This window comes from Martes martes (assembly GCF_963455335.1).
Source record: "Martes martes genome assembly, chromosome: 6".
NCBI lineage: Eukaryota > Metazoa > Chordata > Mammalia > Carnivora > Mustelidae > Martes > Martes martes.
In genome coordinates this window covers 53,948,373-53,976,273 of record NC_137893.1, presented here as the reverse complement: position 1 = coordinate 53,976,273, position 27,901 = coordinate 53,948,373, and the positions used below count along the sequence as shown (strand labels likewise).

Below are 27,901 nucleotides of genomic sequence, written 5' to 3'. Positions count from 1 at the left end.
TTTTGATGTTAGCCACCATCTTTCCACCTATAATTTAAAGATTTTTGTCCATCTGCGTTTGGCATAGCGGTCTGTTAAGTCCTCTGAGCCTCGCTGCCTTGGAGAGCGAGGGTAAGGGTTGTCTTGCTGTCCTGTGTGGCGGGGTGAAAGGTTTCCACAAGACCAGACTGGACACATGACCAGTTCGCACAGTCCAGTGGTATCAGTGGTTCAAATAGTAAAATAGGCCTACACTGCCCACAGCCCCCTCCCTCCACGTACACCGGCCCCCCTTGGCTGTCCCTTACCACCACCCCCACCCAACAGTGAAGTCACAAAGGCAGCCATTCACCGGCAGGGAGGGAGTCTCCAGAACTCTAAGCCAGAGTTCTTTGTGGTCTCCTGGGCATCTTCTGGAGAGATTGTTCTGTGGTGATATTGACGGCCAAGCAGTCCCACAGTCGCTCTGTCTCAAGGAATGTCAGTCTAAATTCTTGAAGCCGAAGCCCCTGTCCTCTTTCACATGGCTAGCACGTTGGGGTCAGCCTGCTTAAAGGAAGAGTGGCAGCAAGTCCCTTGAGAGATTTCACACCAGAGCCACCCCGTCAGCCAGTTTACTCAAAATTCTCGGATTATGGCCCACTAAAATCATGGCTCTGGCCCTCGATTGAAGAATTTTGTCACTGAATAACTTAGAGAACAGAGGAAAGAAAAACTGAAAATCTTAGACACAGAGGGATCTAGTGATTCTGAAATCACTGTAGATTAACCAAACGTAGAGCTGGATTGAAATGCAGACCCTTCCCCAGACCATTTTTCGGTGCTTGTCCTGTTACTTGAAAAAATGTAAATTTGCCAATTTTTAGTAATCCCCCTCCAGCAATACAAAGCGTGTTTAGACCCGTCTCATTACTGAAGAGAATGCAGGAGCTGCAGTGACTTTTGGGGAACTAGTAAAAATAGTCATGTCTGATAGTCAGATGGGTTGTCGTTTATTCTGGATTGTTACGATATTCCTTAATTCCTTCCAGACGGTCCTGCTTGTTTCAATAACCCACCATATAAGGAAGTCAATAACTTCCCTACATAATGATTTGACTCTTTGCCCTACCTTGTTCATTGCCATTGCTGACAAGTGGATTTGTCCCCTACCAAGAGGACAAGAATATTTGAGAAGCTTCATTGTTAGGAATTTAAAAATATATTTTTATTAATATTTGCATGCTGTGGAGACTCATTTAGCGTATCTCAGAAGAAATTTGTACTAATAAGTACTCAAGAGGATAATAAAAAAATGAGTTTTAGTCTGTGACTAACCCAAGAGAACATGCTCAGATGGTTCTCACCAGCCCAGGGGTAGTTGCTGATGTGGAGGCAAGTACCCTGGAGAGAGCACCCAGTAAATGCCACCCAGCCTTCGTTTGTGTTTGAATTAGGGAGAACCATGCCCCAGACAGGTGTACCTGGTAAGAGCAGCCGATCTCACTTGTTCAACCTACACAGTCTGATCTGTTGATTAATTAATCTTGATTATATTTCTCATTACTTACCTTTCCAAAATGAGAAACTGGAGCTGGCCCAGAGAAGTGGAAAGGCTGATCCAGAGTCACCCACCAAAATGTGGAAAGTAAGGGACAGAACTCACCTGTTCCTAAACCATGAGTATTGTGTTCGTGAATGCCTTTCCTTCTTCGCTCTTAAAAACTGACACGTGAGCCACCAGCATTTTTCTTAGTCATAATTTCTGTAGGAGCTAAAATCACAGTGGTGTTAGAAACCAAAATAAATAAGCGAATTAATTAAAGACAGAACATGTGGGTATCTGTGATAGGAACTGTCCTTAAATGAACGTCCCTTGCTCGGCTTGGCAAATTACCGAGCTGATATGGTTCAATAGCGCCACCTAGCAGCCCGACATTGGAACTGTATGATCTAACGTTAACCCCCTCTACCTTTCTCCTGCCTGAATGGAGACTTCAAAGCTTATGTGTCCAATTCTTTTCACTTGCATTTTAAATACTTTCCATTACTAGCATTACATTAGTATTCATTTTCAACTTTTTTTCGATTACAGATGTAAACATTGGCACCACAATAGGGAATTTACTAGACTTTTATGGGCTGCCTTGAGACTCTCGCCACTAACAATTACAAAGGAAAAATGTGTAATACCAAACAAATGACTTACATACTAAATATGCAGAGTTCATTCATAAACTGGATGCCTGTTTTTTTAAGTTCTTATTTAAATATTTTTATAACAAATGATAGAGTACAAATGTATCATTTTTTTTACTATGCATGAACTCTATTCAGACCTCTCAGTAGGAGTACAGTAATATACTCTGAGTCCATATGCATTGCAGTATTAAAATCTGAGGACATTTACATAGAAAATAATAGCGAATGTGTAGAGGAGAAAATTTAATATGGTATGCTACAGGAAAAATTCAAGTTTTCATTCATCTCTCAATAAAAGTACCAGATTGAGTTAAAACAAATACTAAGTGAGTAATGCTTGGCCTATGTATGATAAAGAACAGCCATTCTTTTAGGAAAGAACACTGAGTTGAGAGTTAAAGGAGCCTCTAATCCTCTTTCTGCCATGGTCTGCCCTTGTGACTCAGGGTAAATGCATATTTGGTGGCTGATCTCTAGAGACTGCATTATTATGATACTAAAGCATCAAGTAGAATATTTTAAGGCCTCGTGTTCTACCTTTTGTTGATTAGCACAATCATAGGGTACTTTCCTCCCTAAAAAACAACAGTCCTTGCACAGCCTCCATTGCCTTGATAATTTCCCAGCTTACTTATGGTAGCGATCGCCACCTAGAGGGCATGACCGCATCCTACATGGAGGGTTAACTGGTTCAGAATCCTGTCTTGCCTATAGCTAGCGATATTGAAGTAACCAACTCAAACTCTCTGGTCACGGTGTTTATCCCTTTCTTTCCGTACCATATGCATTTCTGTCGAGAAGACGGGATATCATAATGATTAGAGCACAGAATCTGAAGTAGACAGCCTGGGTGCCAGGTATAATCCTTCTAAGCCTCGGTCTCCCTATCTGCATAAAATGCATAAACAATACAATCTACTTCTCAGGGTTGTCAAGAGACACAGCTGATCGAATCCATATAGAGCTCTAAGCCTAGAGCTTCACATCTGATAAGAGTTCAATAATTAGCTATTAGCTTGCCAACCACATCAAATGAGAAAGATGGAGCCTGTGTCTGTGAGAAACAGGACATAAGGCTGTCTTCGTAATTTCTACACTTTGACAGGGAGAGAGAGAATATTGGATGAGCCTTGACTTATTTCGACAGTTACAGCTGACCTATAGAATGGGTTGTCTTTAGGAAATAGTTTTTCTGGCTTAGGAGGAGGGGAACAATTATATTCTGGCTAATACCCTATTGCTGGAACAATTAGAGGGAATACATGTATAGGAAATATTACTGCAATGACACCTTCAGAAGCTGAAAACACACATCACCCAAGTCGTCGAGGACTTTTTTTTTAATTATCCGTTCTTATGCCTGAACTCTTGCCAGAATTATCATGGAATTCAGATTTCAACTTTAAATGAAAGCGTCTGTTGAGATATGATTGGGGGCAATTCCCATTAACTTGTGCTGAGTGTTGAATTTTTCAGACTGTCATATATCATGATATTTAGTAGATATAAGATGAGTGTCCTGAGATTTCAAGGACTTCATTCTAACTAAGTCCCTAAGATTCAGTTCTTGAAAAACCTTTAGTTTGCTTCCTATATGCAAAATTCACTTCGGAATGCTCTTTATAAACTTTGTCCAGCAGGTGGCAGTGTCTCCACTTTCTCTAAGACTTGCCTGTAGTTTCCTGATGGTTTGCCTCTGCAGACAGGAGTTTACATAATGCCTGAACACAGATGTATAATTATGCCCAATTTGGGGACTAGAAACAGGATCCCAAATATCAAAAAGATTCCAAGTACAATTGACTGCAGTAGTCCAAACTACATTATAGGAGAGCCATTGAGGTGGGGGTAGGAGGGAGTTTTACAATCAAATACATTTATGTGGGTTAAAATATACATATATACTCTAAACTCTGGTTTTGTAAAAATAATCCATCATTCTGCAATGTCTGGATTAAACAGATGCTGTCTTTCATCCTTAATTCCCACTGTTATTTCCCACTTCCTGTTGCTTTTGTGCTACAGCAAAAATCAAAAACATTCTGGAACCTCATAGAGATTCAAGTTATGGCTAGGAGGAATTCGGACTATCCATTTACAGAGACCAATGAAGTTGTTTAAAGAACTCTACTGTCATTTATAAAAATAGGACTCCACTTGCTATTGGTTCATCTGCTGTCGGTATTCTCCATGAAGATTTGTTTGTTCACCAGCCATATCCTGGGTTCAGATACTAATCATCTTGGCACTAGATTGTGTGTGTGTGTGTGTGTGTGTGTGTGTGTGCACGTGCACGTTTGAGTTCAAATAACTAGACTCCTTATTATAGCTCAGTCATCTCAGAGTGAATAGCCTTGGGTCAGAAAAACAGTAACTGTTCCTAGAGAATCATAAGTTGCATAGCAATTTACAGTTTCTAAAGCATTTCCATAAGACAGCTCATGGATTCTTCACGAATCCTCTGAAGTTGAGGAAGACAAAGTCTTTGTCTCGTTTTCGAAATCAAGGAAGCTGAGATTCAAGGAAATTGAGCCACCACCCCACAGTGACCTAAATCCTAAGTGACCACAGACGTTCGACCTTCTGTCCCTGGAACCACCACTGACACCAGAAACCTGTGACTTCCTGAAGATTTCTCGTATTTAATCACTAGCTCAGAAGTTAGCGGGTATTAGGCATAGGTATTGCAGTTGAAGGTAAGAGTTTAAGAAGTATGTATACATCTGACCCATTTCAACTATAATTGCTCATTTTATTGGAAATAATAATGACCTTAAATTCCATATTTTGTTAAGATTTTATTTATTATTTGACAGAGAGAGAGAAAGATCATAAGTAGGCAGAGAGGGAGCCAGAGAGAGGGAGAAGCAGGCTCCCTGCTGAGCCTGAGATCATGACCTGAGCCGAAGGCAGAAGCTTAACCCACTGAGCCACCCAGGCGCCCGAATTCCATATTTTTAAATGTGTTTTTCATTTGCTAATTAATTTGCTCGTGCCTGGATACCACCCCTCTTCTAGGAGAAAGCATCTTCAATTTTATTATTTTAGAATAACAGGGAAACAGGACTTAAGTCACATGAATTATCTAGTAATAACTTACCAAAAATATTTCTCTCCTGTGAAAAGTAGCATTTAAATAGCAGTTATAAACTGAAAATACCAGAAGACTTCCACAAACATATTCAGCAAATGTTGGAGTGTCTGCAGTATGCCAGTCACGGGGGAGGGTGCTATAAAGATGAAGAAAGCCTGAGGGCCATCACAGGCTGGGGAGCAGTTCCTAGTAAAGATATTTGTGCCAGGCCTGGAAGGGTACACAGGTTTTCATCAGACAGACATGGAGGGAGGTGTCCTAGGCAGGAAAGTAAAATGAGTGTAGGCACCGAGGGGTGAAGGCCCAGAAGCACCTGGAATGTGGGAGACACAGGGGCGGTCTAGCCCACATTGGCCTTTGCCTGCTGACCCTGCCTCTTGGAGCTGGGGGCCCCCCCATTCCTTATAGCTCAGTCACCCTGCTGCTGCTGAGACAGTCCTGCCCAAGGCAGGAAGAGTATCAGCAGCCTCCACGATCTGTGTGGTACAACCTGGAACTGAGTCACTCACCAATCTCAGAACCCATGGCCAAGCCACAGTTGCCAGAGGGCCATGTGTCAACCTCTCGCTCCCACCCCCAGTTTCCCTGCCCTCTGCCAAACCTGACCACCACCCAAGGATCCCTCACTTCTTAGCAGTGCATTAGGAGACTGCCAGGTCCCCAGCTTCCTAGCACTAGGGTTCTTCCTCACTGTCTCCCCACCTCCCAACCTAAGACGCAGCCTAGGGGGACAGCCGTTGACTGCATGCCTGGTGCTGTCCCAGGGTCTCCCACCACACATCTACAGACACCAACCACTGCCCTGCCTGATCTCCCAGATTCAGCCCTTTGCCCCCCGGCACAGGCTTCCCGTCTGTTCCCATTACTCCCTGACCTGGGTGTGAGCTGGCTGTGGCCCCAACACCACCTCTCATCTTCATGGCCTCCCTGACTGGAAGCCCCTGGGATCATCCTTCCAGAACCATCTCCCTCAGCCCCTGCCTCCCACACCACACACCCTGAGAATTCGATCTCCTCTGAGTCCCAGCCTCATTATCTGGAGAAGCCCAGATGCCCCCCCACAGTGTGGTCAGGCATGGGGGTGTGCAGTTTTCTCTCTCATGATTCATTTCCCCAAACAAAAAGATGGCTAACAATATCTGCGTGTGGGGTGAAGGTACCGGCATTCTTCTGTGTTTAGAAGTGAACAACTTCTACTTCAGAATTTAGTCACTTCTACTTCGAGCAGTTTTCAGTTGAGCTGACAGGAATATGCTTTACATTGAGTAAGAGCATTACTAAGGCGGGGGGGAGGATTAGGTACCACACATTTCAATTTTTTTGACTTTCCTGATAACTCCACAAAGCTGAAATGCTTCTACAGCTGAGAAAAGAAGATTAAAGAAAGACCTGACCCCCCCTGGGGTTCATAATTGATCTTCATAAAAGACCCTGGGATCTAACTGATCTTCCATGCCCAGACTGCCAAGCCCCCTGCCCAAACCACGGATTCACGTGGTGATGCGCAGAAGGCCCAGACAGAGAACTTCAGAACTGTCTTTGTGCCCTTGGCTCATGGCCTAGCCTCTCTGACATTCTTTACTTATAAAATGTACCCCCAGCTGGGGCGAAGTACAATCCTTACCCACTTTGCATGACTCAACATTTTACAATGGAAGTTTCTATTTTTGTTCAGCTAAGTCTTTGTCAGAGAAAAATACCATCTCCCGGTCTGTATTCTTTTTAACACTTCACACATTTTTATCAACATAGAGTGCTCTAGCTTTTCACAACTTGCAAATAGTGTTGAACTGTGAAAGAATACAGCGAAAAACTCCAAGCATACCTGTTTGGGTATATTTGGTTATATTAAGCACATTTATTTTATTGTCCACAAACGCAGGGAGAAATCCAGCATAATTCCCCACTGATAAAAATAGGAAAGTTTTGCTTGTCAAGTGGAAGTTTCAGATACTCTGGAAAGTCTTAGCTCCTGGTTTTCATCATGTGCTCCTAGGGACTTCTGCTGTATTGTCACGGCCAGACGCTGGCGGAGCTGTTTTTCAAAACATGTGTTCCTAGAATTTTACTTCCTTGTTTTTCAGCTATATTTATTAAAGGGATATCTGTATAGAATTAAAAATCCAATCGTACAAAATAGACGTGCAATGAAAAGCAGCAGCTTCCTATTCCAACCCTCCTCATCACAGATTTTTCCAGAAGCAAATGCTCTGAGCATTAGCTGTTTCTTCTGATCATCACCACAATTGTAACAACTAGTATGCACAGGCTGCTATTCCTTGATTGATTTCTTCGAGACATTATGTAGTTTTCTTATTCCACCACCCTTACCTCTACTTCCTCCTCTGTCCCCCATCCTCCTAATACATTATATCTGCATTTTAGATTTGTAGTCCCATTTACATTGCTGTGACTATATACATTTTATCAGCTGTTGATCCAAGTCATACACCATGGTTATATCTCATTTCCTGTTCAAGTTATTGTTTTTCCTGGAGTTAATTATTGCCTCAGTTTTTTTAAATTTGTTTGGATTTATATCTACCTATCAAATTTTTCATATATGCTGTTACAGCAGTTGTATCAATACTATTTGTGATATTTTCAATATTATTATCAGGTAAGAACATTAGTTCCATTTGCCACCCCTACCTTTCCCCCGCCCAGGGCCTGTTCCCTTCTTCCCACCCAGAGCTCCCTTACTTCCTGGTTCAATCTGGGCTGATTACTCAGAAGCTCCTTGGAACTTCCCTTTAACACATTTCTATTTTGGATCCTGGTCTCCCGAATCCCAAAGATCTGAAGATTAATGACTTAACCATTCATTTTACTTCAGATATTCCCAAGTTCTTCCTGATAATAGGTGTGTCCTTGAATGTCTAAAGAGCTTAATATTCTTTCTCACTTGATTGCCAGTTTGGCTGGATATAGATTTCTTCACACATGAATTCTATTTTTCACTTCTTTTTTTTTAATGTTATGTTAGTCACCATACAATACATCATTACTTTTTGATGTAGTGTTCCATGATTCATTGTTTGCATATAACACCCAGTGCTCCATGCAATACGTGCCCTCCTTAGTACCCATTACCAGGCTAACACATCCCCGCACCTCCTCCCCACTAAAACCCTCAATTTGTTTCCCAGAGCCCATAGTCTCTCATGGTTTGTCTCCTCCTCTGATTCCACCCCACTTTATTTTTCCCTTCCTTTTCCTAATGTCCTCCATGCTATTCCTTATGTTCCACATATAAGTGAAACTATGTAATTGTCTTTCTCTGCTTGACTCATTTCACTTAGCATAATCTTCTCCAGTTCCATCAATGTCAATGCAAATGGTGGATATTCATTCTTTCTGATGGCTGAGTAATATTCCATTGTATATATGGGCCACATCTTTTTTTATCCATTCACCTGTTTTCACTTCTTTCTCTGTGACTTTCTCAGACGTTTTCTCTCTCTCATCTCTGGGACCTTAGCTGTATTCCTCTTATGAAATGTTACAACAACATGCCTCAGTTTGCTGAGTACTCAAGCTTTATACATACACACATTCACACACACACACACACACACACACACACACACACACAGGTTTTATATATTCGTGTTTATGTGTGTATAGTTTCTTTTTTCAATCTTTTGTACAGTGTTTTATTAGGTTGAGGTATAGAATGTTGTGATTCAACAATTTTTTACATTACCTGGAGCTCATCACGACAAGTGCAGTCCTTAATACCCATCATCTATTTAACCTACCCTCCGCCCCCCTCCCCTCTGGTAACCATCAGTTTATTCTCTATAATTAGGAGTCTGTTTCTTGATTTGTCTTTCTCTTTTACTCCTTTTACTCATTTGTTTTGTTTCTTAAATTCCACATATGGAGTGAAATCACATGGTATTTGTCTTTCTCTGCCTTGTTTCGTTAGCATAATACTCTCTAGTTCTATCCATGTCATTGCAAATAGCAAGGTTTCATTCTCTCTCTTTTTTTAAGGGTTTTATTTGTTTATTTGAGAGAGAAAGAGAGAGCATACACACATGAGGGACGGAGAGAGAAGGAGAAATAGAATCTCAAGCAGACTCCACGCTGAGTGCATAGCTGGATATGGAGTTTGAACTCATGACGCTGAGATCATGACTTGAGCTGAAACCAAGAGTCAGACACTTGACCAACTGAGCCACCCAGATGCCCCAAGATTTCATTCTTTTTTATGGCTGAATAATAGTAATTCATATATATACATATACATATGTATATATATACCATATCTCCTTTACCCATTCATCAGTCGATGTGCACTTGAGCTGCTTTCATAGTTTGGCTATTATAAATAATGATGCAATAAACGTAGGGGTGCAAGTATACCTTTGAATTAGTGTTTTTGTATTCTTTGGGCAAATATCAAGTAGTGCGATTGCTGGATCATAGGGTAGCTCTATTTTTAACATTCTGAGGAACCTGCATACTGTCTTCCACAGTGGTTGCACCAATTTGCATTCCCACCAACAATGCATGAGAGGGTTCCTTTTTCTCCACATCATCACCAACAACTTTTGTTTCTTGTATCACTGATTTTAGCCATTCTGACAGGTGTGAGGTGGATCTCATTGTAGTTATGACTTGTATTTTCCTGATGCTGAGTGATGTTGAGCATCTTTTCATGTCTGTTGGCCATTTGTATGTCTTCTTTGGAGAAATGTCTGTTCAGGTCTTCTGCCCTTTTTTAATTGGATTATTTGTTTTTGGGGTGTTGAGTTGTATAAGTTCTTTGTTTTGGGGACTCACACTTTATCAGATATGTCATTTGCAAATATCTTCTCCCATTCTGTAGACAGCCTTTTATTTCCCTTGCCTCTGGAGACATATCTAGAACAAAGTTGCCACAGCCAATAAATGGTTATTTTCAAGTTTAAAACCCATGTCTTTCATTATCTGGGAATTTTTCCTGTTGTTTTTTTTCTTACATGATTTTATTGCTACCATTTCCTTTGTTTGATTTATGGAATGCTCTTGGTCAGATAGTTGAGTCCCCGGGTTCATTTTTTCTATATGCTTTATTATTCTTCCCTCTCTGAATTTTCATCTCTTCCATTTTTTTCCCTCTGGAAGAGGTCCTCAGTATGTATTCCATTCATTCTACTGAATTTTCTCTTTTCCGAGAACTCTTCTTTAATCTTCTTTCTTCTTATATAATATCTTGTTCTTATTTATTGAATGCAATGTCACCTTAAATATCTGAAAATTATAGAGGTTTTTTTTTTTTTTTTTAAATGTTTTCACCTATTCCCTGCATTGTCTCTATTTGCTCCAGGTTCCTTCTTACTGTTTTGGTTGGGTGGGCCTCTCTTTTCCGATCTGAAGGCTTTCTTCTGGTAATCTTTGTCAGAATTCATATTCAAGGGTGAAGCACTAAAGAGCACCTTGAAAGTGTTGCATAATGAGGGAGGCTTATCAACGAATGGGCTCTGCTTGGGCTGATCAAATAGTCATGGAAGTTTGCTGGGAAAACATTTGTTAGTAATTGTAGGTCTTTTTTTCTCTGGAGTTTGTTCAATTTCCCCACTGAAGAATTCTCCAAACATCTGTATGGGGGATGGGAGGTGAGGTGGGGTAAGAGAGGTAAACATCTGGTGGCTGATGTGGGAACAGGAGCGGAAGGTCAACATCCAATGCAATGTCCAAACAACTTGATTGTTCTTATATTAGCCCACGCCTCTCCCTTCTCTCCTCTGGGTTAGCAAATGAGTCTGGAGCCTCTGCCCAAACTCTTTGGAGACGAATCCCAAGATTCCCTGAGCAGTGGGGAATTCCCCCTAGAGAATAAGCAAGAATCACTGCAAGATACCTGACTACAGATCTGAGGCCTCACTGCTTCATACCCAGACTGCCCACCTCATGTCTAGCTTCCACATTTGGGACCCCTCGTGCCACCACGCTGCCTGTCAGGGACAAGAGCAGGGAAATCTCATGTTCCTGATATGTGTCTCCACTGTGACACTTCAGATGTGCTTCCCACGCTCTGCCATGTCAAGTGTCCTCTTCCATCTGCTTTCATCTTCCAGCAAGTGATTGAGGTCTGTTTTCCACTGACCTCCTTCTCCAGAGCTCTTGTGATCTTTCATTCTTTTATAAAAGTATTACCTTCTACTGCCATTTTCAGTTTTCAAAGGAGAGGAGTTGAAGGGCTGTAATTAGCCTACTGCCATTGCTGAGACTGTTCTAACCTCCTGAACTTTAAGATCCTGTCACAGGTTTGGTGCTTACGGCCCTTCATGAGGTACATCACACCCATTTCTTTCTCATGCTATCTGCGTAGCCACCATGGGAGTTGGACCATTGTGCTGCCTTTAGCATCTGTATCTGGGATTATAGTCCTGGTGGGATTTCTAAAGCAAAACAAACAAAAGCAAGACCCCTTGGTAATTTATTAATTAAACTCTGTTGGGTTTTTATGGAACAATGTTGCTATGATGAAGCTTCAAACTACTATTTTTTAAAAATTCCCTGGAAGACAAATCAAGGCCATATTGGAGATCTCCTTGATGAGAGAAAAAATAAATTCTAAAAACTGATTAAAAAAAAAACAACAACAGTCTCCTCATCAGGGGCAGAACGCACGACCACCCAAAGATCAAGTTCCATGGAACTTGGTGGAAACAGGTGTCTCCATTTTGTGGGCTGTCATGTGTCACTTTGGGGGGGGGGCAATGTCTCCTATGGCTTCTGCAAGGAGGGTGGCAAAGGCATCGGAGTGGGAGAGGGGAGGCCCTCAGTTGGTGAACGCTGTCAGTCAGCTAACGGCCCAAAGAAAAGCAACCTTTCTCGGCAGCAGCTGCTTTGGTAGCGGTAGCCGCAGCTCATATAACAAATGTTTCATGACGAAGGCAAACAAAAGCCAGCTCTGAAATTCCAGCCACGCCATGTCCAAGCCAGTTCAAAATTGTATAACCACTCCGTTTGAGTTTTTCCCCCTCTCTAAATGCATTCCATATGAGCCGTGGTGTGGGACTGCTGGTTCGCCTGCATTCACTCAGAAGGCTGTTTTGAAAGCCCAGACTGAAAGGAAAGTCAGTCAGTGGGAAAATAAACTCAAAGAAAACACTGAGACTCAGGTGTGGGAGGTGTGTTTGTTTTCCCCAGCCAGGCATGCCCCCCGGAAAGGGGCTGGTGGCTGGGAATTTGTTAACTGCCCTCCTCAGAGGCCTGGGAGTGGGACCAGGCTCCAGGGGAGCCCCTAGCTCTGCAGTGGCCTTGGCCGTGGCCAACCGCTGTTTCTCAGAGTGTGGTCCGAGGACCAGGGCCAGTCCTCAAGCTGCTTGCTCCCAGCTCCTGATGAGATAAGGGCAGGTACTGAGAATAAGCCTTTAGAAACTCAGATGCTCATGTGGCATGGCTGTGATCATTTATCTAAAAACTCACTCTCAGTTCTTTGCTAAAAGCATCAATCCAAAAGTGATTCTGGGGGGATACACCAGAGCTTGTTTGAGAAACACTGCCGCTGATTCCCCTACCGGCTTGCGCTGCTAGTTGGAAGGCCATCCAGTCAACAAGACCCCACTTAGGGCATTAGAGGCTTATGAGGTGCCATGATTCTTCCACAGGGTTTTGCCTTCTTGGCTTCAAAGCTTCGACTGCTGCCCCATAGCAATGGCCCAACACCCAAACTCTGAGAGGTGTGGTAACGTTGAAAACCTGCCTTCCTAAAGCTTGTGCCTTTTTGACCTTAAAACCTTTAAAAGTGGCAATACACCTTGGGATAGCACTTTGACAGTCAGCAGAGTACCTTGGATTTATGTTGGCTTGCCTTTCCCTCCCAACTCTACCAGGTAGTGTTCTGGGTTGAATTCGGCCCCCAACAAGATACGCCGAAGTCCTGACCCAGAATCTGTGGAGGCGGCTTTATTTGGAAACGGGGTCTTTGCAGATCTCATCACATGGTCCTACTGGATTAAGGAGGACCCTAAATTCAACGATGTTCTTATGGGGAGAGAGAGATCCAGACCCTGGGAAGAAGGCCACGTGAGGATGGAGGCAGGGACAGCAGCTCAGCTGCCACAGCCGGGGACCACGAAAGGTTGTCAGCAGGGACGGTTGGAGACTAGAAAAAGCAGGAAAGAGGCTTCTCTGGAGTCTTTAGAGGGAGCATGGCCGTGTGACCCTTTGATATCGGATTTCTATTCTCCTGAATGGTGAGAGAATACATTTATGTTGTCGTAAGCCATCCAGTTCATGGTAATATTATGGCAGTCCTAGGAAACTAGGTACAAATCCTCCTCATCCCCATTTCCAGATGAAGGTCTGGAGACTCGGTGATAACAAGCTCTTCCCATGTCCAAGGCAGCTAACAGGTGGCAGAGCCTGGATTTGAACAAATGTGAGCACTGTCCTCCACACCAGATTGTCTCTCTTGGTTGGATGAAGAAACTGGAAAAAAAAGAAATATCTAACATTTGGGGACAGATGAATAAGTGACTTTGCAACACTACAGTGAAGTATCACGAGGCTGTTGGAATTTTATTTGGAAGAATCGTTAATGAAAAGTAGAAAAACAATTAATGAAAAATCAGACACAATATTATATTTACATGATACAATAATTACACATGTTCATAGTACACACACACACACACACATATGCAATACACTTAGAAGAACAAACTGGACGGAGAAAGACACCAGCAGCCTAGCTGGTGTCTAGCCGTAATTGTACTTACGGATTCTGGATAGCTTTTATTTTCTCATTTAGACTTTTGCGCATGGTCTACGTTTCCGGTAATAAACACGGATTCGGCGGGGACACAGTGTAGTGCGGCCTGGCCATATCCGGGCACAATGCCGTGTGCGCTCTGTGCATACTGCTATCATCAGAGGGACAAGCTAGTAGGATTAAAGCTAGAGGAGAAGGGACATGCAGACAGTCAAAGGACTGTATGTGAGGACTCATGGTTGGCAAGAGGCAGAGCCTGCCTGGCTCCCCGTACCTTGTGCGCTTCCCACCACACTTCGTGGCCTCCGCTCTCCTGCTCAGAGAATAAGAGGGTCGTGGGAAGGAGGGACGGTTAAGGAGTGATGAAGCAAGAAGCAGCAGTCACCGCGGCTCCTTTGGACAGGGCTCACGCCTCCTCATTCCTTTGCATGAAACAGAGGTGTCATCCTTTCTGCCACTAGCTCTGCATGGGCTGCTTGGTGACAGAGACCAGGACGGCTACCTTCCTAATGCCCTATGACACGGGCTGTAGAACACTTCAAAATGCTTTTCTTTTTCTTTTTTTTTTTAAATTTATTATTTAAGTCATCTCTACACCTAACATGGGACTCGAACTCCTGACCCTGTGATGAAGAGTCATGTGCTCTTCCTGCTGAGCCAACCAGGTGCCCTTAGAACACATTTCATCACATGTCTGCCTGGCTCTCTTTCTCCTCTCCTTCCCTCCTTTCAGATCTCTCCCACCTGGCAGAGTTTGGGGAAGATCATGTATAAATCCCACTTACTCACCGAGTGTTTCTGGGACGAACACCTGGAAGTACCTACCTGGGTGACCAGGTGTCTTCTCCCTCCAATCCCCAAATCCTGAAGGCCAGTGAGAGCATGAGAAAAACTTTGACCCTATTCTCTTTTTCATGTAGCCTTCCACCTTTCCAACTCAAATAACTCAAACCTTCGCTATAACATATTTAAGTTGCTTTTTAAAGAGATTATTGAACCCTACTTTTGTTCCATTCATATATCACACGGTTTCGTCATGGAATTTTAATTCTCATCTGCGCAATTCTTTGTTTCTATTATTTTGAACTCATGCATACTTGTATTTTTCCTGAAAAGTTATCTCCAGATACTAGCAGATAAGCATTGTAAAGGTAAAATCTTCTTTTTTATGTAGCTCAGTACATCAAAGTCCGCTGGTTCCAGCTGTGGTCTGGCGTGCGTCCCCTTTAGGAGGGCGCACCATTCCTCTAGTAGCTAATGAACTCAGTTTCTTAAGGCTTTCTTAAGGGGTCAGGAACATCCTAGTGAAGACTCCCAAGACCTCTTCTTATCAGCTTCTGTTTTCATGATCTGTGTTCCCTATCTCAGCTGTCTTACTAAGGCTTCAATAGAGACATTTTTTGGCTCCGTGAATGAATGATGCATGATGCTTCTCCTCAGCCTGAGACAGTCTGATATTCCCGTAAAAGCCTGGGTGGCTATCAGTTGTATAAAAGTAGTCAAACACAAGAAAAGCCCATCATTTCCAGGAAGGGAATTTCCTGACAGGGAGAGGCAACTGGGTCACTTACTTAGCAAACACTGATACCACAGCATGTGAGCCCATTATAGATGTTAGCCCAGTTCATAGTCATGGGACTTGTCTATGTGACTGAGTGTCTCCCTCCCTCGCGGCCTCCTGCTAACCATTGCTGGCCTCGATGCTCCCCTCCAGGGGGGCTCCCCTCCAGCTTGTTCAGTTGTATGCAAAGGAAATTTCCTCTTAGACTTTCAGCCCAGTGAGCTAGATCTCAATTATCTTGTGGGAGAGCAGAGGGAGAGGCACAAAGATAAGGTCATAAATCTGGATAATTTGGTTTACAAACTCTAACTGGCATTCCGAGATTCATAGCCAAGGGGTGTTCCTGCCTTTTGCCCCCTAGTCCACGTTTCTTCCTCTTCTGGGGAGTGTCTCCCCTCTTCCCAGGGAGCTCCCACTGTGCTAACCTTCAGTTTAGTCATGAGGACTCTTTCTACGATGTTAGAGAGATTACTGACAATGTTCTCTGGTCATTGTGAGATGCACACGCCATTGTTTGGATGCCTGTTCATTGTTTGTTTCCCCTTGCCCCAAACCTAGAGACCCAAGTCCCTTTCTCAGTCCTGCTTTGCCCATGACTAAAATGAACCATTCTTATTGTGAGTAAATGAAGTCTCTTGTCTGCATCCTTCAATCCATCTTTCTAGTTAGGTTTCTCCCACTTTGTGCCTGTCTCCAGACTTGCAGTATTCCTATATGCCCTTCCCACACCCTAAACTGCCTTCACCATGCTAATAGCAATTGGCATCTGAGCCATCCTCTCCCCAGAATAGGCTATCGTGTGGCCCACTCTTTCAGAGAGCTGATAGATAATTTTAGAAGTATGAAGGTATTCATAGCTGGCAGTGGCACAATTTATCCTACCCAGAGAAATTTCTAATAATAATGATTAACAGTAACATCTAGAACAGTGCTTTATACATTGTGAGTATCCACTAAAATTTGGTTGATTTAGTATTTAGACATTTTGTAAGCATTTTATATGGACTTCCTAATTTAATTCTCTGAACAACCCAATGACATAGGTACTTTCACTGTTTCCATTTTACAGCTGAGTAAACTAAAGCTTAAAGAGGTATATATGACACATCACTATTTTACAAAGAAATTCTTTAGAAAAAGAATCGTTTCAGACACTTTTTATTGTATGTGTACTGAAAATTATTTTAAAGAACATTTTAGGAGAAAATATACTGTTTTATGAATAATTTTGATGCACCAGAAATGTAAGGAGGTGATGTAAACTTCTCATGTGAACTTGCTCATTGAGGCAGGTTATTATTTTGTACCTTTGACACTTCCTTCCACTTGTCACAGTAGCAACGAGGACATAGGGTGAAATCTTGGCTGCCTTGAGGTATGGTGATATACTCTTTATCCCAGTAGCCTGCCTTAGGTCATACAGCACCAGGATTTGGACCTAAGCATAACCACTACGTAGACTTGTGGTCTAATGGGGTCCTCCTGGACTAGCTCACTGTCTCCCAAAACCCTCCCTTCCAGTAACTGGTCTCCGGGAGAGCCTGTCCACGGACAGCGTGCCCATCCAGCTGGACTCTGAACCCCACCACAGCAGAGTTGGCCCCCTGGGTGTGAGCCTTGACACAGACAGGCCTGCTCTGATGGAGACTGACCAAGAGGACTATGGGGCTGGCTCTCAGTCTGAAGAACTGACTAAGGGTGGACTGAGGGAGGCCATCTTCTTTCGAGCCAGAATACAGAGCTGATGCTCCAAGTGGTGACGAAGCCTTATGTTTGTTCAGGGTGATTTTTGGCTAAGCCAGACTTTTAGATTTCCACATTATAGCATAGGATATTGTTTGCCTAAGTATAATAGGGCATGTGAGTTGGTTCCTGGCATCGGCCATGGAAGATTAGCTTACTTTCACCAACCCAGAATCAGCCCCCATGGCTATCAAGAAAGACCACACAACTCCCAGAGTGTCTATAAGTAGATACCAAACCACATGTGTTATTAGTCTTGATCTTAGACCATATGATTATTAACTTTGCTTTGGTTGAAAGTGGGCCCCATCATATTGTTAAAATAGAGTTTCACAGCCTTTAAGTGACTAGAGTACGTCACTCTTAAGATGTTTTTCTAAAAGAAAATGTTAAATCCCAAATACATTTTTGGCTGAATAGTTGGTTTTAATGGTCCAGAGTCAAAAACTGTAATTTAATTCCTCGTAAAACTTAAATCAATTTCACGAGGGTTCTGCTAAGCAGTTCCCTCTGCTCAGCCGCGATTTCTACGAGTTCCTAACCCTTAAGAAATATTAGCATACTCTTCTAAAATGCCAATGTTTTTTCCATTTAAAAAACAAAACAAAACAACTCTATTGTCAGTATCTGGCTTCTGTTGACATACGGTAGCTTATTTGTGACCTCAATTATGGTATTGTGGTTATAGTTTCCCCTTCTCTCTCTCCCTTTTTCCTTAGTATCAGCGAGGAAACAGTGTTTAAATAATGATTTGTATTGGTAGTTTCCTACGTTTTCACATTTTGCTTGCCGAAGGTGATGAGAGTGGGTGGCAGTGTTTTTTAGACTTCTCCCTCCATAGGTGGAACTTGGTATTAAGTATGACCATTGCCATCAATGTCTCATTCAGCCATGGGATTTATTGGTGCAGCGGCGTCTGCCACATGCCTGTGGCTCCAGCTTAATACCACCAGAGACAAGAATGCTGGGCCTCGCTGAAAGGCGGTAAGGCATCTGGAGAGCTCCAAAGAAAGATCCAAGTCATTTTCAAGTTTGCTTCATAATGTCCTCAATAGTCTAACATTTTGGGCACAAATAGCCAAAACGTCTTCCAGTAACACGTGCTTTGAATATCAGATTAATGTGGGGCAGGAAACACTTGTGAAACGGAATCCACCCAAATGAAAGAGGCCAACATGCCAGCATCAAAGGCTTAGTGTTTTGTTTTGTTTTGTTTTTTACAAAACGGAAAAAAAGACGTTCCCCCATGCTGAGCACGCATTGTTGAAATAATCACTCTCACCAACGGTGTGTCAGATTCTGTAAGCTGATAAGCACCATTCTTTATTAGGGATGGAAGGAATCTGGTACTGTTTTCTGATTTCAGAGGGAGTTCAGAGTTCTGAGGCTGACTCCCAGGGCAGAGTCTTTAGGTAAAGTGTGGATGTGTGGACAGGCTTTTCTGGCTGTTTAGGGGTGTCATTTGCTCTTTGGGGCTCAGAAACCCGTGTATTTGAAAGCCTTCTTTTTTAACGAAACTCATTTCTTTGGAGGGGTGCTCCCACACTCCTTAGTTTTCCATTAAGTTTCCCTTCATTTTCTAATAACGTTCACCATTTACTAAAGACACGGTACTGCGGAGAAACAGGGAGAAGAGATTTATTTCGTCCACACACTCAATTCAGTGTAGCAAACGTTTTGAGTACCCGCTGTGTGCCCAGCCCTGCTGGGTGCAGGAAGCATTCACCAGGAAGTGGTTCTTGGTGTGTGTGACGGTCCCCAGGGGCCCTGTTGGACACACTGACTATCTGGACAGTGTGAGAGGACGGGCCTGCATGGGACGCCCCAGATGATTCCAGTGCGCTGGCATCGCCTCAGACACTCAAGAGCTCTCCCCCAGGAGTGAAAGACAGAGCTCAAAGTGGACCACAGTCTCTGAGAGAAGACAGTGGGATCTTCAGAAACTAGTTGATTCCTGGTTCTCTTTTTTTAAAAATTACCTTCGTGGGATTTCAGTTCCTAATTTATTTAAAAGGAAGTAGGTGACTTTATAGCTCCACCATTTTGCCAGTCACTCAACTTTGAAAGTCTGAAGTCCTTTCAGTTATCACTAAGAAGAACCAGCCCCCAGCAAATCTGCTTGGGAGCATCATGGAAATCATCCCAGCTCACCAGAGAGGACAGAGGCCAGACTGCTGGGTGCCAGGCATGTGTCTCTCAATTACTATTGTTTCCTGCAGGCCACAGTCAAGAAATATGCAACAACGAATTGGAAAGAGAGCTTCCTCTTAAATCCGTAGAGAGCTCTCATGTAACTTAGAATGCACTTTGGCCTGGAGCATGTCATTACAACCCAGTTTATGTGGCCTGGAGGTTTACTTGGTGGACAAAATCCATGATGAGCAGCAGTGGCCCTCTCCTGGAAGCTAAAAAGAGTAGGCCTGAGCACTTCTTTGGTTGGGATTGTCCAGGCCACACACAGCTGTGTGGCCCCTCAGCCGGTCTGCTGGCCAGGGCTCAAGCCACCATGCCCTTTAACAGGCTGAGAGGTTAGCTGAACCTCTAGGGGCCTGGTTTACTCCACCTCGTTGTTGACTGTCTTGTGGGAGTCAAATGCTCTTTCACAAATGCTCCTCGTATTAGCAAGGTTTTCTTCTCTTTTCCTGAGATGAGAAACCATCTCAGTCCACAGGTTACAGTCATGGGCTTTAGAGCCAATAGACTTGGTTCTGAAACCAGCTCCAATTCATAGCAGCTGTTTGACCCCAGGCAAGTTCCTTAACCTCTCTGAGCTTCCTTTTCCTCATCTGAAAGAGGATGAGAACTCACAGAACTATTTGGAGGATTCATGGAGAGTATGTCATCATGCGTACACAGACAGTTTTCAAGGCACTTTTTCTGTCATTTTATCTGAGTCCTCATTTTCAGTGACCCGAGTGGCAGGATTTGCAGCTCATGCTCATGCTAGACTGGTCTTTGAGTTTCAAAGGAAACACCAAAACAACTGTTCCAAAGTCTTTTTGTCCTAGTGCCAAGTTCCAGTATTCCCGGGCAGGATTCAAAGTGGTGTGTGGCATGCGGCCTCGGCTGGCTTCTGCTTTTCTTGTAGGGAAACTGCCCATTTAGTGCCTCCTGATCTGGGCAGGCTGACTTCTTGGAAGTCTCTCTGTTTGGAGGGAAGGAGGATTTCTTTTCCCTCTGCGTTATTTTGACAATCACCTTGGAAGTCAAGACTTAGAGTTGTTTTCTAATGCAAATGCTGAGGTCACATGAAGTTGACTGACCACATCCCGTGGCACACTCCCACTCTGCTCTCCTAGTTTATTTTTAATAGAAACCAAGAGTAAAAATACTTACACACCCCATCTCAGATGCAAATTGAAGCCAGGCGTTGTTTCCACATATCTGTGAAGTGGAGTGACTAAGCTAATGGAAAAAAAAAATTGTTGCTAATACTTAGTCATGGTATTAGTATTACTAGTACTACTAGTAGTTGCTAATACCTCATGAACATCGAGTCTTTAAGAAGAGTTAGAGTATGGGGGCACCTGATTCTGGATTTCAGCTCTGGTCATGATCTTGGGGTCCTGGGATCAAGCCCCATAAAGGGCTCCATGCTTGGGGTGGAGTCTGCTTGAGATTCTCTCTCTCCCTCGCCCTCTGCCCCACCCCCTTTAAATAAATAAATAAATAAATAAATAAATAAATAAAATCTTAAAAAAAAAAAACAAGAGTTCGAGTATGTACAGAACAGTGCTGTGATCATAGCACATGTCTCTTACGTGTGCTAGAACTTGGATTTTTAACACAAAGGCTCATTAGTGAAAGTCATGGAAACACATTTTAATAGCCACTTAATGGAGCATTTCAAAATGTAAAAATCCTCTTGGCTTTCTGAAATTAGATCTTTTGTGCTGTCTACCCCTAGGCCATTTTTGTGGAGTGTGCCCTAATTGAGCTCAGGATTTTTCATCAATAGTTCCAGCCCTGGAGAGAGGCCAGAATTTCTCCTTCAGATGTGGGCACCAAGCTTGATTTAGGGAGGATCCACCAGCACAGAGATGGCAAAGCTAGAGGGCAACACATGTTCATGCATGGCAAGGTAGAATACTGTAAAAATGCCATTTTTCTCAAATGAGTTTATAATTTAAAGGTAAGTTCAGCTTAAAGAGATTCTCCAACTCCTCTGGAAAAATAAACACGTGAGATGGCCCGAGATTTTTTTTTAAAGAAACGAGAAAAGGTTTGCCCTATGGGATTCTAAAATAGGAGGAAGCTCTTGATTTTAATATAATGATGTAAAAACATAAGCTCAGAGAGGCAAGTCAATGGAAGAGAACCAGGTGCTAGTGTAGAGTGATGTTCTGTGTGCTAAAGATCATTATGAAGGAGGAGTAAATAGAGGTGTGAAATAGTTGGCTAAATGTTTAGGGAAAAAAAGAATCTCCTGTAATACCACAGGCCTTAATAAATTCCCAGATGGTCTAGAGAGTTCTTTTTTTTTTTTTTTTTTAGTGAAAACAAAAGAAATAGAAGAATATATAGGTGACCATTTTTGCAATGATGGTTTTGCTAAGAATTTACTGAGCACAAGAGCAATAAAATATGTACACATACAGTAACCCCCCACCATCGTCTTTATCCATAGGGATACATTCTAAAACCCCCCTCCCCATGGATGCCTGAAATCATGGATGGTACTGAATCCTCTATGTAATATGGTTTTTTTCTTATACATATGTACCTATGACAAAGGTTAATTTATCAATTAAGCACAGAAAGAGCTTAACAACAGAAATTAATAATAAAATAGAACCAATATATCAGTATGCTATAATTAAAGTTACATGAATGTGGTCTCTCATAATATCTTACTGTACTTCACTTACCCTTCTTCTGGTGATGATATGAGCTGATAAGATGCCTATGTGATGGCATAGAGTGAGGGAACGGTGTAGGCATTTTGAGACAGCATTAAGCTGCTGTTGACCTTCTGACTCTATGTCAGGAGGATCATCTGCTTCTGGACCTTGGTTAACCCAAGTAACTGAAACCACGAAAAGTGAAACCATAGAAAAGAAGGGACTACAATACACATACAAAAAGAATATAGAATATGTGTTCTTAGCTAAAACTTCAAAGTAAGCATGTTTGAAACATACATAAGTGAACAAAAATAATTGTGACAATGTAAGATGTATGGTTGATATTGTATCATTAATATGGAAAGAATTTTTATAAATCCATAGGGAAAACACCAACAGAAAAAAATGGAGAAAAAGAAATACAAATAACCAATAAAAAAGTATATTAAAAAATAAGCCAACTCTCACTAGTCATCTAGAAAATGCACATTACAATGAGAACTTATTTTCTATCAGATTGTTATTGTCTGTTAAATGGACAAACACTAAACAATGCGAGAGTCCCTGGTGATGGGGAGAGTGCAGAAAAATGGCCTTTCAGGAGATTCCCCCATTAGGGAGGTAAACTGGTATAGCCTGGGGTAAAGAGTAATGCATATGATGCATATAATGATCATATATATGAAGAGCCAGTGGACTGGTAGAAATGTCCTGGATCTTGACTGTGGCAGTGGTTTTGTATGTATAGATAGCTGTCAAAACTCACTACATTTTTTATGCTTTAAACAGAGGTGTTTATTCAATCTAAGTCATTCTCCCATTTCTTGGTAGGGAAAAATATTCCAGCCTTTGATCCAGTCACTCTCATTCTAGAAAAATAAAAGCAGACGGGAGCATACAAGCTATTATAAGGACGTTCTTCACAGTATCGTTTACAATTGCAAATCAAAAATGGACTTCAAAAAGTAGGAGAATCATTAAATACATTTGGGTGCAATCAATTGAAGGCTGTGACATGCTAAACTATTAAAATCATGCCTTTGAGGACATTTAATGTTATAAACGATTGCTCAAAATATGATGGGACTTGAAGTGGAGGAGGAAAGCATAACAAGTAGTATTAAAACATGATTCTCATTTTATTAGAAAAACTCTGTAGGCACAGGAATAAAATTAAATAGAAATATCTCAAAGTGTTCGTGGTCATTAGCCGTATCTCTGGTTGGTGGGATTCCTAGTGATTGTTTAAAATTTCTTCCCCAGCTTTTATATAATAAGCATTTTAAGTTTGGGGAAAGGATTAGGAATTTTAGGAAAATAATTGAGTGGTCAGATACACAGGACATATGCAAGAGGGAGCGGGAGCAAGAAGGCCCTCTAGAGCCCTGGGGGATCGCAACAGGGCCCAGAGCTTCTGTCCTCGTCCCTGTGCTTTGCAGGGCAGAACAGCCTTGACTGATGGGGGCAAATGAACAACTTCGTTCGCTAGGGGGCAGCATAGATTCAAGCAACTGGAATCCAGGGCCTAGCTTTCCGTCACTTCACCAGCCTCTCTCCCTAAAGACTTCAAACCTCTTATCGGCAACCCTCCTTTGGATTTTATCAGACTGTCCGCCAAATTCTAACCAGTGGTCCTTAAAAAAAAAAAAAAAATCCCTTAGTTACATGCACTCTTGCACACGTGCGCACACAGACACACCCACGCGCGCACATGCGCGCGCACACGCACACTCAGCCCTTTCTGGGTATGTATGAGAGCTGTGACTGTGTGAAGGTTTCTAATCCTGAAATACAAAAATGCCATGACTTGCATCTGACTCTTTAATAGTCCTGAAATTTTTGTCTCGCCCTATGAACTCTGGTGTAAACCCCGTATCAGCAGGAATTGGCTTCCTAGGCCGGAACCCTTGACCCCTGGAGGCAACCATGCAACTATTTAAGCTGGTTGCCCTGCATGAAGGGGGCTCTCTGATCTTTTCTATTGCAGCATGGCTGTCGTGGATCGGAAAACACATCAACTTGACTCGGGAGTAGCTGACATGCCTTCTTCCCCCCAAGTCATAATAGGAGTAAGATGAAATGCTTGTATCTCGTGTAGCCCAACCACATGTGAGCTCTGCAGCCGTTTTTATGTTGGGCACTGAGATTTAATTTGCATCCCTTCTTTGTTTTTAGTCAAGTGGTACAGATGGCACCTAATGAACCCTTCCTGCCGTTGTATCTTGAGGTCCTTGATTTATTTAGTTTGGTAGGTGTGGACGTTCCTCGTTCTGCTTGGACTCCCCGCCCCCCGACCCCGCATTCCATAGCGTGATGCTCAGGGAATGATCAAATGACATTTGCCTGTTAATTTTCCCTTTTGACTGATGAGGTTCCTTTCTGAGAGGTAGACACCAGCATTATTCAGGAGTGCAGTTTGGACTTTACTGGTGTTTTTCAATGCAATCTAATAATTTTAAAACTCCTTCAAAAGTAAGTAGCAAAAACAAAAGCTATGGTCTTTTCTTTGGAAATGTGCTCACCATAGCTGTCACACCCCTGGTTGATATAAATTGATCCTGATTCTTTTTTAATGAAAGGAAAGATTAATTGTGCAAAAATGTTGAGCGTCCGGAGATGTGGGAGAATGGAACATGATGGTGAATTGATATGCCTTTTCTCCCATTCGACTGATTATCGTGTGACTATTTGACTGTCTCTTCCTAATTCTTTTTTTTTTTTTAAGATTTTATTTATTTATTTGACAGACAGAGATCACAAGTAGGCAGAGAGGCAGGCGGGTGGGGGGCGGTGGTGGGAAGCAGGCTCCCTGCTGAGCAGAGAGCCCAATAGGGGGCTCCATCCCAGGACCCTGGGATCATGACCTGAGCCGAAGGCAGAGGCTTAACCCACTGAGCCACCCAGGTGCCCCTCTTCCTAATTCTTTTGCACCTTGTTTCAAGTGTTTGTGAAAGTCCACATGCCGAGACTAGTTAAGAGCCCCGGTGGTGGCTGGGCCAGAAGGCACAAGCGACCAAAAGCCTGGGTACAGCAGATGACTAAAGTGCGGAAACAGATCAGGGAGGCGGCCCAGGGACAGGTGTTGATGTTGTGAGGAGTGTGAGAGTGAATGCCACAGTTCGACTCAGACCGGGAGTCTCCATAGTGGGATATGGATCCTACCTTGAGCTATCGGTCTTCTGCAGCTGTATTCCCAGGGAGACACCCATGTTCAAGAATAGAGAACTCCAAAACCACCTTGAGCCATATGGTTCTCAGCCCTGAGGGGGATTCAGCCAGCGGGAAAAGATCTAGAAAGTCAGGCGGCCCCTCTGTACCCCTCGGGGGACTTCATCAAATGGTTAGTATTCTGGGGAAAAAATGGGGAAGCCAACACAAAAGAGGGAAAGATCAGAAAATGGGTCTGATTTTCCTGATACCAATTCCTGGGTACTGCTGGGTCTTTTGACAAAATCTGAAATTGACCCTTTGTATATTTCATCATTTAGTTAAAGAACATGTCATGCCAGAAAAAAGTGAGTCTGTGTCGGTTTGGGCCAAATTACATAACCCTGGGAACAGGGCAGAGGATTCAAAGGCCTGACTCCTGATCTCACAGTCATTCTTGGTCATTTCTATCTCTGCCATTTCATTGTACTTCCCTAAACCGCCCATCTACGACCATAGTGATGTGTTGGGGAGAGTGTCTTGCAAAAATTTACTTTTCTTCTTTTTTTTTTTAAAGTGTCATGAATTACTTCCTGAAAGTTTATATTTGCCCAGCCCCGGTAAAAATGCAACAGAAGAAGAAAGGATAGACAGGAAATAGTCCTACCCAAAGGGGAACTTTGGGGAAAGAAAAATACATGAAACATCCTAAATGTATTTTTGACATTTAAAGCATTATGTAATCAATTCTAGATTGTGTGCTATTAGTAAGCAAGATCACTTGGAGAAATTTGTAAAGTTAGTGATATGCAGGAGGGGAAAGTCTATCTATAAATGTGCATGAATCCTGCACAAGGTATGAATCTTTACTTTCACCAAATGATGGGTTCTTAAACTTTCGAAGGAGCATAGCTTCTTGAAGTCTTGATGTCTGTAATTGCAGGAAGTATAATTTATCCACTAAATTTCAATTAAATTTAAACCTACATTCTTTTGTTTTAATTAAGAAGATCAGCATTTCCCATTTGAGTGGCAGAATACCGCTGTCCCAAGAAAAGAGATTTTGAGAAAAAAAAATAATAGTAATAACCACAATAACAGAAACTGTTGGAATAGTTAACATTTAGTGGGAATTTATTGTGTCCTAGATACTTTTTAAGCCCTTTAGATGTATCATTTCCCTTAATCCTAGTAACAGCCTTATGAGGTAGATACTGTTATGATGCCCATTTCACAAATAAGGAAACTGACAAATGAGAACGGATTCCTAATGTTCCTAGACCACTGAGCTGGTTGTTGGCAGAGCCAGCACTCAAAGTCAGGCCTCTGTTTTTAATATCTCTTGCTCTTAAGCACTCTACTGTTTCTGCATGTAAGGAGCAAAATCAAAAACATAAAAGATCTGCAATGGGGTAGTTAATAAAACCTACGGTTCTAGCAAATTTTATTTTGCTAAATTCTTAAGAACCAACGTTTCTGGAAATCTTAGAAATTCTGTTGAGATGATGTTCATTGATATTCTAGATATGTTACTTTGTTTCCTTTTTTTCTGGGAGAAAGACTTGAGTAGTTGAAATTACTAAAATCGACTGCTTTAATAAAGTGCTTGCAGAGACTCAGTCTGGTTAACAGTAAAGCCATTTGTTTCAGCCATGTCAACAACTTTGGCTTTCATAAGGATTTAATGAATCGGGGAATGGAATTTAAGAAAACAAACAATCCAAGGCAAACCGCTTATTTTTCTAAAACAGCAAAACAAAAATGGGACTCCTTTCCAGTCTAGTTGCTGCAAATGTTTGTTGGAGTCTTAACAATTCTTAAAGTACGTGACTTATCATATAGAACAAAAAGGTGATCAATGAGCACTTCTTTAAAAACCTTTTTAGGATCCCATTACTCTTATTTTAATTGTTAGATAGAAAAATTCTTCTGTGGTGTATTTGCTGTTAAAATTAAAGTGAGTTGGCCTTTAGTAAAATTTATTTTTAAAGGGTTTTGTTTTTTTTGTTTTTTTTTGACAGAGAGAGAGAGATCACAAGTAGGCAGAGAGGCAGGCAGAGAGAGGGAAGGAAGCAATCTCCCTGCTGAGAAGAGAACCCTATGTGGGGCTTGATCCCAGGACCCTGAGACCATGACCTGAGCCGAAGGCAGAGGCTTAACCCACTGAGCCACCCAGGTGCCCCAGTAACATTTATTTTTGAAGTTGCCTGTTAAAATAGATAATCTACCAGAAATAAATATGATCACCAGGTAGTGAAATCAATTTAATACTAATTCTGCCTTGTTAGTCTGTTCAAAAGAATTACTGGCTTTCAGATGTTCTCACAATGCCCTTTGTTATTTATGAATATCACAGAGCTATGATTGAATGTTGTGAACATCAGTAAGCTTGAGAACATTCTATACTAATGTTCAGGGCCATGTTTTTTTCCCTCTTAAAATTCTAGCATTCTGACTATTTGTTCTGCTTACCTTTGTGCCTATCGACCCAAGCTCCTGGGGGGGGGGCATGGTTTCCATGAAAATTATGGAAATGACACATTCATTATCTGCTGGTCTAAGGTAGAAGCTTGGAAGTCAACTGATTTCGCATTTGACAGTGTATGTCAACGTACTAATGGTATGGAGGAAAAAATAGC

At 42.3% G+C, this 27,901-nt stretch overlaps 1 protein-coding gene across 1 annotated transcript in view; it reads left to right on the top strand.

The window, feature by feature from the left end:
• UST (uronyl 2-sulfotransferase) overlaps positions 1-27,901 on the top strand; it is a gene marked incomplete at its 5' end in the record, with an annotated part of 290,034 nt that overhangs the window by 244,910 nt on the left and 17,223 nt on the right. The window lies entirely within an intron of this gene.